The following is a 13,883-nucleotide window of genomic DNA, read 5'->3' on the forward strand; positions in this document are numbered from 1 at the left end:
TATAAACTATACTTAGCACAATGCTTACCTGTGTCATAACTCTTTTTTATTCGTAACATTTCATATGTGAACATGATATAATAATATGATTTGGTCAATACTGTTTTCTGGTGTGTGTGATAACTCCTACTGCAACCCCTAGGTATGAGGAGCTCAGCACCATGGCCAGACTGTCCTGACGGCCACTTTTGGCATCAACAGCTGAGGGAAGGCTTCATGGTGGCCACAACTCAGGAGGTTTCTGAGGGCTACTGGGTGATGAAGTGTTGTTTGGTTGAATGACTCACATGGGGAAAGTGCTGAAATGGATTTCGGTGGCTGTCTTTCTCCCCCTTTCTGGGTGCGGACAAATGTTAAAATAAATAGTTAGCTATTATCTGAAGCTAAAAACTATTAAACAGACTACACTGCTTTCTCTTCTCCCCCTCCTCTTGTACCTTCCTCCAATTGACTGTGAAATGGGCTAGGTGGTCTTCCTACCTGGGCTCAAGCCCTTGATGCACATATGATTTCTTTTGAGTTAGGAGATGCTGATGTGTATAAATAAGCCTTTGATTTGATTTGAACAGAGATTTCATTGTATGTAGTAAATGTAGTTCCTTGTGTGGGCAATTGACAGCTGTTCAAAAGCAGGTTATTAAATGACTTGCCATGTGTAATTGTGAGAACTTCTGGGATAGCTTCTTGGCACAGTCACAAAAATATCAGTGATTATCCTGTTAGAATGGGAAGTGTTCTCTCAGCCTTTCCATCGGCCTTCTCACAAAATTCAATGGTCAAAGTGTCATAATAGACAACTGGTTTTTTTTTTTTTTTTTTTTGGTTTTTTTGTTTTGTTTTGTTTTGAGCTACATCCTCAGCCCTTTTTATTTTACCTTGAGACAGGATCTTGCTAAATTGCTGAGACTGGCCTTGAACTTGCAATCCTTCTGCCTCAGACTCCCAAGTCACTGGAATTGTAGGTGTGTACCACCACATCCACTGTCTGCATTTTGAGCTAATCTGGTTTATGGCTATTCCAAGCTTAACAATTATAATACCATAATTTGCCAGTCCTTGGAATCTTTTAAGTCATTCAAATCAACAATTCAATGATTCTAGAAATTTGAGGAAAATTACAGAAGAAATAAATACTGATCTTTTTAAATAAAACTAGTTGATTAAAAACATTGGAACAAACTCTAAAGTCAGGATTGGATTATATACTTTATTTTTTAAAAACTTTAAATAGAAAACAACCACAGTGACATGTAGCCATGTGGAAGAGAGGCTGCCTGGCGCACTTTTTATTGAATCATAATGTTATTTTCATCACCAAGAGAGTCTCAGAGAAAATGCAAATCCTCATTGCACTCCATCACAAGAAAGGCAAAAGAAACTGGCTTTCTTCCAGCCTAAACCAGAGATCTTTTCTGCATCTAAAACTTAGTGGAAGCATTAGCTACCTAAAGCATAAGACTAGACTTTTTCAGATGTCATCTTTGAAATGTTAGAGATGAATATAATACATGAACAGGTGCTGGGGCATGGTGGTGCATCTCTATAATCCCAGCAGCTTGGGAGGCCAAGGCAGGAGGATGGCAAGTTCAAAGCCAGCCTCAGCAACTCAGGGAGACTTTAAATAGCTTAGTGAGGGCTGGGATGTTGATCAGTGGTTAGTACCCTGGGTTCAATCCCAATATCTCCCACCACCCCCCCTAAAAAAGATGCAGATAGGTCCCAATTAACAGATTGGCAGGGACTGACAGAACAGACTACAAGATGCTTTTAACATAGATGACAGGATTTTAGGAGCAGGGAGATGGAATAAGAGCTTGCTCCATCTATTCCATTCATTGACCTTGTATTGCAGTACCCAGGAACAATGCACCCTACTCCACAGAAAAGAAGTAAATGAAGTAATAGGATACAGATGTTCCTTGGCTTACCATGGTCTAATTTACAGTTTTTTGTTTTTGTTTTTGTTTTTTACTTAGAGATGGTATAAAAGCAATAGATGGCCAATAGAAACTATGTTTCAAATTTTGAGTTATTTTTTCCCGAGGTCAGCAATATGCAGTTCAATAATCTCTTCTGATGCAGGGCAGTAGCAGCTGTCAGTCACCCAGGCGATCTCCAGGATAAATGACCAATACTCTGCAGTGTATTGTGTTGCCAGTATTTATCGATATTGGGGTGATTTTTTTTTGCACCCGTCCTGTATAAACTGCCCATCTGTGTGTATAAACAAGATATTGAGCACTTTTTAACAAAATGGGCTTTGTGTTATATGATTCTACTCAACTGTACGCTAGTGTTAATGTTTGGAGTATGTTTAAGGTAGCTAGGCTGAAATATGATGCTTGGTAGGTTAGGTGTATTAAGTGTGTTTTCAACTTAATGATAACTTTTAACTTACTATGTACTTATGGGCATGTAACATCATTGTAAGTCTAGGGGCATCTGTATTTCAATTACATAAAAAGCGTTTACTTCTACAAACATTTACTGTATGAAAATAACTGGCAGGTACTATATGAGGGACATAATATTCATTACTATGATTAAAATTCATGGAGCATTTAATGTATGTCAGACACTTCACTAGGACTTTTCTTGCTCTATTTCTTGCACAAGAAGAAGAGGAAGAGGAAGAGAAGAAGAAGAAATTGTTTCTACCCTGGAAAAGCTGAGCCAGGAGGCAGGACTAGGGTAAAGTAAGGAAGCAATGGCCTTGGCTCAGAATTTAGAATGGCACCAAAAAACTCGGTGACAATCAAAAGTAATATTTTACAACAATATTTTAAATACTATAGTTAATACAAGAATATACATGGTGATATGGAATAACAGGAACACTCTCATTCATTGCTGGTGGGAATACAAAATGCTACAGACATTTTGGAAGTCAGTTTGGTGGTTTCTTACAAAACTAACCATATTCTTTCTGTAGGACGCAGCAATCATTTTCCTTGGTTCTTACCCAAATTGGGTAGAAATGTATGTGCACACAAAAACCTGCACACAGATGTTTTATTTCTTCATAATTGCCAAAACTTGGAAACTAAAGATGTTCTATAGCAGGTGAGTGAATATAGTGGTTAATTTATTTTGTCAACTTGGCTGGGTCATGAAGTGCCCAGATATTTAAATTAATCATTATTCTGAGTATGCCTGTGAGGGTGTTTCTAGATGAGATTAACACTTTGGTAGACAGAGCAAAGTAGATTACACTCCCTTTGAAAGCATGTACAGATAAAAAAAAGGTGAGGGAGAATTTGTTTTCTGACCATCCTTGAATTGCAACACTAATCCTCTTCTGCCTTTGGGCTCTCCTGGTTCTCAAGCCTTTGGACTGAAACTTTACCATCATTTCTCCTGTTCTGAGTCTCAGCATGCCAACTGAAGATCCTCAGGCTTCTCAGCCTACACAATTGCAGGAGACAATTCTTTATAATCAACACCCCTTCCCAAAGACACACATACACATGTCCTGTTAAAAAACCCAGACTAATACATCCCAGTGGATAAATAAGCTGTGGTACATCCAAAGGAATCTTACTTAGCACTAAAAAGAAATGAGCTGTCAGGCCATAAAAATCCATAAAGGAAATTTGAATGCATATTACTAAATGAAAGAAGCCAATCTGAAAAGGCTACATATTGTATGATTCCAACTATATAATATCCTGGAAAAGGTAAAACTCTTGAGGCAATTAAAACATCAGTGGTTACCATTGGTTACTAAAAAGGGAGGGATGAATAAGCAAACACAGAGGATTCGTGGGGCAGTGCAACTGTTTCTTATGATACTAATTATAAAATAAACTATCAAATAGTGTATTGCATTAAGGTAATTGTTGTAGTCTAAAAAGATAAGTGTGAAAGAGGATCCAGTAGAAGTATGGAAAGATAAGATATATGTACATGATTAAAATATATATCTAAAATAATAAGGCTTACTAATATTTAATATTAGGTTTGACAATATAACCTTTACTTGGTTCATGTGTCAGCGGGGGACATGTCCCATTCAGTTTACAAGCTACCTCAAAGGATGGCAGGGTCAGAGAAGGGGAATTGACCATAGCAAATTGTGATGTGTTGCAGATTGTAAGCAGGTAAGGCAAGTTTCTGTATTAACCCTTACCAATTGTACAGGTATCTTAAAAATCTTCTGGTAATGGAGCTGGAGGTAGAAGATAATACTAATAAAGCAAGCATAAGAAATTTAAAAAAAAATGCCAGAGCTGACAGTTTTCCTTCTTGGAATGGTTGGAACTCATCATTAGCCAAATTAAGAGGTTAAAAATATTGAGGTTTTCATCAGATCTAATAAGAAGTTCGTCCTGAAGAAAATTCCAGAATTATCAAGACGATGGGGAAAAAAAACAACAGGGTGTTTCATCCACTCTAGTTGTGGATGCACTTAATCTAATTGTTGGATTCTTTTGTTAAATGATCAGAGGTAGGAATTCTTTGTCTTCTTCCCCATCATCTCACCACCAGATAATGGAGTTGGTCATTATAAAAATGACTCCTCTGCATCATCTCCTGTGACAGAGTCTCTTTGCAATATGACATTGCTACTGGTCCCATCACAGGACAGGATCTATTTTTCTGCCCCCTGAGTTTGTGCTGGCTTTGACTTGCTTTAACCAATGGCATATGTCAGAGTGATGTTGAGCTGGTTCCTCTAGAGACCATTTAGCTTCCACTTTTGGAAGCATGAGGTCATCGTGCTGTGACAAAGCTTGGGGACTGACATATGGTCCATCTATTATATGTAGTGTAACAGAGGTGCCCCCATCAACAGTCAGCACCAATAGCCAGGCATGCTAAGGACAAGTCAGTGATCAAGTCAACAGATCAGCAAGTCTTCTCCTTGGATGGGGCAACTAGACAACTCTGTTAATGGGGTCATTTAACCACATGGGGTTCTGCAACTGGGATACTACTCTGAAGATATTGAGCTTTGGCATTTCTTGGGCGTTTATTTTGCTTTATTCTTGCAGAATAATTGTGTTGCATGTTATGGTTTGGATATGAGGTACCCTGAAAACTCCTGATAATGCAGGAATATGCAGAGGTAAAATAATTAGATTATGAGAGCTGTAACCTAATTGGTCCATCCTAGTTTGAATCGACTGACTGGGTGATAACTGAAGGGAGGTGGGACATGGCCAGAGGAGGTGGGTCAGAAGTTGCAAACCCTGGTAGGATGCATCTTCCCTGAGGCCCACCCTCCTTCCTGATCACACCATGAGTTGAATAACTTTCCTCTGCTGGGCTCTTCCCCCATGATATGCTATCTTACTTTAGGCTCAGAGCAATGGTGTCATCCATCTATAGATTGAAATCACTGAAATCTGGAACCCCAAATAAACCTTTCCTCCTCTAAGTTGTTCTTGTCAGATATTTTGGTCACAGCAATGCAAAAGCTGACTAAAACTTGCATAATCATAGTAACCAAACATACCTCTTGAAAACATTTGTTTTCCTCATGAAAAAGTTCAATCTAACATTCCAGTGTTAACTAAGGAACCCTCTGGTGCTGATATAGATGATAATATTTGGAGCATCTGCAGAATCTGAAGAGTGGACTTCAGTCTAGAGTCTTTTACTTCCTAATTATCTGTCCCTGAGTGGAGATTCCCGATTAGAGTTTGTGTTAACTCCCAGTTACCAGGGAGACTGATGTTAACTAACATATGTGTGTATCACTGATTTTGTTTTCTCTCTCTCTAGGCAACAACGCTAACATTGTCCTATACAAGGCTGGTGAGCTGAAAGAGGATAGGAATTATTCAAGGGGAACAAGTAAGATTGATGGAGGAGGAGCCTATCACTGTAAGGTAGTCCCAGGAGGGTTCTCCAGAGGTAGAGGAGACCTCTAATAGACCTTCCAGGCTCTTAACATGTTGCAGAAAAGAATTTAAAGAAGTATCAGATATGAGTAAAAGTGAAAAAGATTTACTATAAAAGGAAAGTACACACAAGAATGGGAGTGCAGACAATCAGAGAGAGAGAGAGAGAGAGAGAATAAGTTATCTTGGTCTGAGATCTAACATTTATACAGGGACAGTAACTAGAGGACTGAACCAGAGGTGGAGTCAGTGCAGAATTACACAATTTTTCTCCAGTTTTCCGTGAGCATTGAATGATCTAATCATGCTACTTCCTACCTTGCACATCTCATTAACATCTTAAGTCTCCACCCAGGGGTATACATCTTACTATTATAATGAGCCTAGAATCATTTCTGGGTTACCAAAGTCTTTGATGCATATGCTTCCTAAAAAAAGAATGATTTCTTGTGACTTGTTGTTTGTTTGCTTTTTCAGCCAATCAGCAAGTTGCAGGCAAGAATGTGAGCATAAGGACATTTGCTGGGTTGCTTATGAGTTGCTTGTTCTGCAACTCTGCCAAGGGTTCATGGGCATTTCTCTTTTGTGACTCAGTGTTTTCTCTGTAACCTTAAGCTCCTTTCTCAGGCCCACCAAGGAGAAGCCATGAAAATAGCAAGCAGGCCTGGGCTGTCTTTTGACTCTCAATCTTCTCCAGGTCTTGGCACAGCCACAAAAGGAAAATATGTGTAAGATTGTTCTGATTTGGATGTGGGGTGTCCTCCCAAAGCTCATGTGTGAGACAGTGCAAGAAGTTTCAGAGGAGAAATGATTGGGTTGTGAGAGTCTTAACCCAATCCGTGAATTAAGCTCCTGATAGGGATTAACTGAGGGTTAACTGTAGTGGTTGGATGTGGCTGAAGGAGGTGGGAATTGGGACTTGGCTTTGGGGTATATATTTGTATCTGGCAAATGGAGTCTCTCTCTGCCTTCTGATCACCATGTGAGGTGCTTCCCTCTGCTACACTCTTCTGCCATGATATCACCTTGAGCCCCTAGAAATGGAACCAGCCACTTATAGACTGAAACCTCTGAAACTGTGAACCCTAAATAAACCTTTCCTCCTCTACAGTAGTTCTGTTCAGGTCCTTTAGTCATAGCAACAAAAAGCTGACTAAAACAAAAAATCTAATGGAGTAATAGGGCTAGGATGTAGCTCAGTAGTAGAGCATTTGCCTAGCATACGCAAGGCCCTGGGTTTGATTCCCCATACCTCAATAAACAAACTATAGAAAATAGAGACTACTGGTACTGTGTATCCAACCACAAAGGGCTGTTTTGGATATTTGTTTTTTATTAAAGAGTCCTAATTTATAGTTTTCATAATTAACTAAGTGAAAGTTAATTGTTTCAATAATCTGTAGGAAAATACCTCTTAAGTTCACTGGAAACACTCTCTGCAGAGCACAGCCTGGTCTGTGGGTCTTGAATCCAACCAGATTTATTTGCAAAAATACTCAGTAGGGATGAGCAGAAGAGTGGAAGAAAGGAGACAAGTCTAAATCCATGGGAATTTAAAATTCTGTATTTTTGACAAAAGATTCCTTTATTAGTTCCATAAGCTATAAAATAGATGCAAGAATATAAGTAGCTATTCATGAGTTAAGTGAGAAGTTAACAAAAGGAAGTACAAATCCTAATTAAATCAGAAACAAAAATCTCTGAGCGTACCCATTAGCTCTCTCAAATTAGGTGGGTCTAGATGCAACTCAATCACAAGGGTAAGGATGAGTAACTGCTGTGTTCCAGGGACTTCTACATCTTACTCATTCCCTTCAGCATGATGGGACAGTAGCCTGTCCCACCTCCCATCTTTTTTCTTTTTTTTTTTTGGTACTGGGGATTGAACCCAGGGGTGCTTAACCACTGAGTCACATCCCCAGTGCTTTTTGTATTTTATTTAGAGACAGAGTCTTGCTGAGTTGCTTAGGTCCTCACTAAGTTCCTGAGGCTGGCTTTGAACTCACAAAGCTCCTGCCTCAGACTTCTGAGCTGCTGAGATTACAGGAGTGTGCCACTATGCCTGGCCCATCTCCTATCTTAAGACTCAAACCAAAAACATAAAACCCAAGTTCCAGAACCAAATCAAAACAAAATTTTTCTGAACTCTATGGCCCCCAGGGCACTGCTGCATTAGTCTTCTGATGAAGTGAGATCTTTTCAGAATAATTTCACCACTCCGTTTCTTCAATCTCTGGAGTTAATTCAACACATTTATTAGGCTTTTAACCCCACTCTTGCCATGGATGCTGCTCTTGAGAAGGTCTCCAATGCACTCCTTGCCAAACTCACTGGTCAATTCTTTATGATCTTCTTCAAGAATCTTATTTAAAACAAGTGATGAGACTGCCCTGCTAACAGCACACCCTTTTCTAGGCTACAGAGACACCAATCCTCCCCGTTTGCCTCTTGCCTCTCTGGGTTCTGGCTTATCCTCATTGACACTTTCTCGTTTCTTTGCTGTGTTCTAGTAACACTTGCTTCTTTCAGTTTCTGAAACATGCCAGTCCTTTCCCCTTCCAGACCAGCACTGTTGCACATGCTGTCCACACTGCCTGGTGCCACATGGAGGTTCCGTCTCACGATTCAGCTGAATACCATGACCTTATAGTGTTCCTGCTCTCATTATTTAATGTCACCCATCTGCCTCATCCCCCTTTTTACATTATTTCACATGTGTTTCAATCTGAAGTCCTTATTTGTGAACTTGTTTACTGTTTGTTTTCTTCCACAAGAATATGAAGTCCTTGAAAACAAAATACACTCTCTGTAACAACCCCAAGGTGCGTGCTGCAATAGCCAGCCTCCAAGATGGCCCCGGTGATCTTTGCCTCCTGTAATTCATGCACTTGTGTAGTTTTGTTTCTATGGTGTCTTTTTCTTTTTACTTTTTATCTTTTTTCTTTTTTCACTAGGGATTGAACCTGAGGTGCTTTGTCACTGAGCTACATTCCTTGACGTTTTTTATTTTTTTAAATTTTCAGACAGGGTCCTTAGCTTCGTTGCTGAGTCTTACTGAGTGCTGAGACTGGCTTCAAACTTGTGGTGCTTCTGCCTCAGCCTCCTGAGTCACTAGGATTAGAGGTGTGTGCCACCGTGCCTGGCTGTCGCTGAATCAGTGCTAACCTATGTGACCAATAGAATACAAATAAAATGACATCATGGGACTCTGTCTTGGTCTCTTAGATTGCTTCCTTTAGGTGGAAGCCATTGCTATGTTGGAAGGAGCCCTGTGGAGAGGAACTGAGGTCTTTGCTAATAGTCAGCACTAATTTTTTGGCCATCTGAGTGACCTATCTTAGAAGCAGGTTCTTCAGGTCCAGCCAAGTCTTTGGTTGACTTCAGTCTGCCAATATCTGACTGTAAACTCATAAGAAACCCTAAGCTAAGTCAGAACTGCCAGTTTTGCTGGTCCAAAATTCCTGGCATATAAAAACCATGAAAGGTGAAAAATGAATATTGTTGCTTGAAGCCACTAAGATTGTTGGTGGGGTTTTTTTTGTGTGTGTTTGCAGCATTAGATAATTAATATAAATACTTATATTTATTCACTTGAGAAGGATGCTCAAACTATAAATGAATTCATTCCTGCATATTATTTGATTGAATTTGGCTTCAACATAATATCCATCAACCTATCAAGAAATGTCTATTGAGCACATGCCATATGACAAACACTACTAAGTTGGAGATGCAGAGCAGAACAAGGTGGTAGCTTGATCGCAAGTAGCTCTTGATGAAGTTTGCAAGATAAGACAATATCTATTGATATAATTTGGAAGGCAAATAAGAACATATGAAAGTTAACAAGAAATAAAAATATAAGAGATGATGATTTTAGCTTGACATGGTGGTGAATGCCTGTAAATCAGCTAATCAAAGGCCGAGGCAGAAAGATCACCAGTTAGAGGCCAGCCTCAACAACATAGTGAGATCCCTGTCTCAAATTAAAGTAGATAAATAAAAGGCCTGGGGATGTAGCTCAGAGGTGGAGTGCCTCTGGGTTCCCAAGTATGGCCACACACTACTAGTACTAACATAACAACAACAACAACAATGGGGGAAATGATGATTTACAGGAAAGCAGCAGATCTTAGCATCTTAGGGTTTGGTTAACATGAAAAGTTTTCATGGTAGAGATGGACAAAAACCTATGTGAAGTCAATCTAGGTGTAGAATATTTGTGGTTCTTAAACGTTGGAACACATCAGAATTACCTGCGGGGCTTGTTAAAACTCATGGATCCTATTCCTAGAGTTTCTGATTCAGTCTGTCTGGGTTGGAAGTTCAAAAACACATTTATGACAATTTCTCTGATGATGCTTGTCCAACGACCCCACTTTGAGAAGCCATGCTCCTTTATTTGCCAGCTACTCAAAGTGTGCAGTATCTCCTGGAACCCTGTTAGAAACGTACCCTCTAAGGCTCTACCCCATATCTACTAAAATCGGAATCTGTAAGATAACAAGAAGTTAACCAGGATTCCTGGATGACTCTTGTACACATGAAATCTTAAGAAGTCCTGTAAAATACACAAGGAAGATGGGCTATGCTCTCTTCAACACAATTGGACACAATACCTTTATTTAATTTATTTATTATTTCTATGTGGTACTACTGAGTGTTAAGAGCTGGATTTGCCTTGCACATCTGCAGTCAGGCACAGACTGTAAAGAGAGAATTTTTCTCTGTGGTCAGCCCCACTTGGGTTTCATTGATTTTCTTGGGCACACTTTTTTCCTCCCTAACTCATTGATTTTTTTCTGCAGCCTGTGTCTTCCTCATCAGTTCTCTGTGTGTAGTTTCAGTTCATTTTGATTCACTTCCTCACCAGCTTGGCGTTTCTCCACCAGCACTTGGCAGTACAACTAATAGTGCTTGCCTTCGAGTGACTGGATATGACACAATCATGGAAAATTGCAAAAGGTCAAGGGGCTACTGCCCTGGACAAAAGCAGAGAGGCCAGGCTTCTGGAAAGCCAGGGAATTTGAACCTGGGCCAGGCTGGGGAGCCCAATGATGTTCATGCTGTTGGCTAAGTGTGAAGCAGGTGACAAAATGAGCCTGCCTGTGGCAATGCATGAAACACACTGAAAAATTCTCTGCTAACTTGAGGCAAATGGGCTGTCTTCCTCTGCTGATTATGAGATAGATATGGTGACATTAGCTGCTCCAACGTTCAACCAAGGAATTTTATCTTGTGCCTTTTGTGCTGACAGGAAGTGGCCTTCCCACAAGCAGAGGAGGTGACTGAATCTGCTAGGTCATGTCAGGACACAGGGGAAGCCCCATTCCTCAAATCTTCTGATCCCAATTCTTCCTTCCTTTTTTCTTTATTGTGGGGTTTCACATTTTTAACATTTTTATCCCATTGACTGGAATCACACACCGATTTCATTCTTCTGGGAATAACAAGCTCCCTCTTTAAAAAGGGATTTATGTTGGGCATGGTGGTGCAGGCCTGTAATCCCAGCTATCAGGGTGGTTGAGGCAGGAGGATGGCAAGTTTGAAGCCAGCCTGGGCAACTTAGTGAGACCTTATCTCAAAAAATAAAATAAAGACTGGAGATATAGATCAGTGGTAGGGTGCTCATCACTGCAAATAAATAAATAATTAGAAGAAGAGAAAAAAATAAAGCAAAAAATAAGCCATTTCCCCTCTTTGTTCAACAGTCTTTTTACTGACTTTGGACAAAGCTAAATAAGACCATCCCTTCCCTCAAGGAGGAGAGACATGCTTATTTTTAAAAACTGCAAAATAGTATGCTATATAGTATATAAATTCTGAATTTTTGCAACCATTCCATTCTCTTAGGTAGAGGCTCCCAAATGTTCTCTTTTGCAGAACACAGTAATTTTTAAAAAATTTTTAGTTGTAGATGGACACAATACCTTTATTTAATTTATTTATTATTTCTATGTGGTACTACTGAGTGTTAGCATAATTGTAGCCATCTTCCTTTTCCCCCACCCCCACTTTATGAATACTGTTTGTATTCCCAAGAAATAGAAACTAGCCCGAGATAAAACCTACTGACCTGGAGACATACCGGTTTCTCCCTGTTCTTTCACTGAGAGATAGGAGACAACTCACAGGGCCCTGAGATGGGGACATACTGGTTTCCCTGTTCTCTCCTTGAGAAAGTAAAGGGACATGCCGATTTTCCTGCTCCCCTTCTGAGAGATAGGAAAACTGCCTGTCTGTGTTCCCAAGAAACAAAACTTGCCTTCCACAAGATCAGGGGATGCTTACTATGTCAGTCAAGACTAAACCCACCCCTAGTATGCAGCCATGATTCTAGAGTATAAATGGTAACATTCAAGGGGGAGTTGCTGCTGCTGTCCCTCTGTTTGTGCAAAGCAGCCTTGTCAGGCTCCTGATAATAAACCCACTTCTTATCCCAGGTGTGTGTTTGATCAGTCCTGCGCCACTTCTCTTTCACTAAGGATCAAACCCATTGCTTCCCACGTGCTAGGCAAAAGTTAGCACTGATCTACATTCCCAGCTTCACAGTAATATTTTGATGATACCAGAAACCTTAAAGAACTTTCTAATAGCTCTGCTTATTAAGTAGTTAGGCCCAAACAACTTAGTCATACCCATATCTATACACTCGGTAGATGTTTAAACAAATACATATAAAATGACAGGAAAAAATTAGATGACCACACCTACTAATGGGATGTTCCTATTAGTTGGGAACTTAACAACGTCTTCAATTTTGGAAGCAGATTGTGTACCACATCCCTCAGTTTCTGTTTCATACTAACTTTTGTGACCTAATGTTAAAATTGTGAACTAGCTGGAGTGAGCCTTTGATACAATGTCTGGCAGATATTGAGTTTCTCTGCATTTCCCTTGAAAATTTAAAATATTTAAGGGCATCCCTGGGAGTTCCTGGGGTGTTTTAGGGAACCATGAGGTCTTATGTAAATGTGGATGCCCCCCTATGGCTCTGTCTCTTTATGGACTTAAATTTAGGGGAAGCAAATTTCAATTAACATGGGTAGCTATAAATGGAGTACAGTTTTTTTTCTGATGTTGTTGAGATTCATTATCCCAACAAATTCAAAATTTCACCTATTTTAAGGTCTCTAATATTACAGAGTAAATAATTTTGTTGGTTCAGAATTATGCTTTGTCATGATTTTTTTGTTGTTGTTATATGTATAGTAAAAAGAATATATTGGCGAGTGTCATTTTACTGAATGTTTGCAGAGGTGTTCATGATTGACATTTGGGATGGTTAATTTTATTTTTGTGTGTGGGACTGTCCTGTGCAATTCAGGATTTTTAGTAGCATCCCTCGTCTCTACCCTATAGGTGCCTGTATCATGTCCCCTTACCTCTAGTCACATAATGTCTCCAGACATTGCCAAATATCTCCTGGGGCAAAATCATTCTCAGGTAAGAATCATGACCCTAAAGTTATCATATTCAGCCAGTAAAAATACAAGATAACCAGTTAACTTTGAATTTCAGATAAACAACAAATAATTTTTTATACCAATGCATCCTCAAAATTTGGTGGGGTGTCCTGTAGTTTATCAGGCAAGGCTACACCACTAAGCTCAAGATATGGAACATTTCCAGAACCTTAGAAGGTTCCTGTGTGACCTTTTCAGTCAATACTCATGCCAAGGCAGCTGCCATTTTGAATGAAGTCCATCTTTATGTTCTTGTGAAACCCATAGCAGCATTTCTCAACAAATCCTTCCTCTATTGCCTAATTTGTTTCTCCCCTGAATGACCACAAAGCCTGTTACTTCTGAACTTCAAGAATCTCCTAGACCCAACCTATGTACATTTCTGGTCTCCCTCTCCTCTATCATTCTCTGTGACCCACTCAGCTTTTTTTTTTTTTTTTTTTTTTTTTTTTTTGCTTTTTCTGCCCCACTGATTGATTCCCTCTACAGAAATTAGGAAACAAGAGCTGACCATGCAAGCAGATATCATTCTGCATTCCTGTTGCCTCTCTCATGCTGTTCCTGCCACATA

Source organism: Marmota flaviventris, chromosome 13 (assembly GCF_047511675.1).
Source record: "Marmota flaviventris isolate mMarFla1 chromosome 13, mMarFla1.hap1, whole genome shotgun sequence".
NCBI lineage: Eukaryota > Metazoa > Chordata > Mammalia > Rodentia > Sciuridae > Marmota > Marmota flaviventris.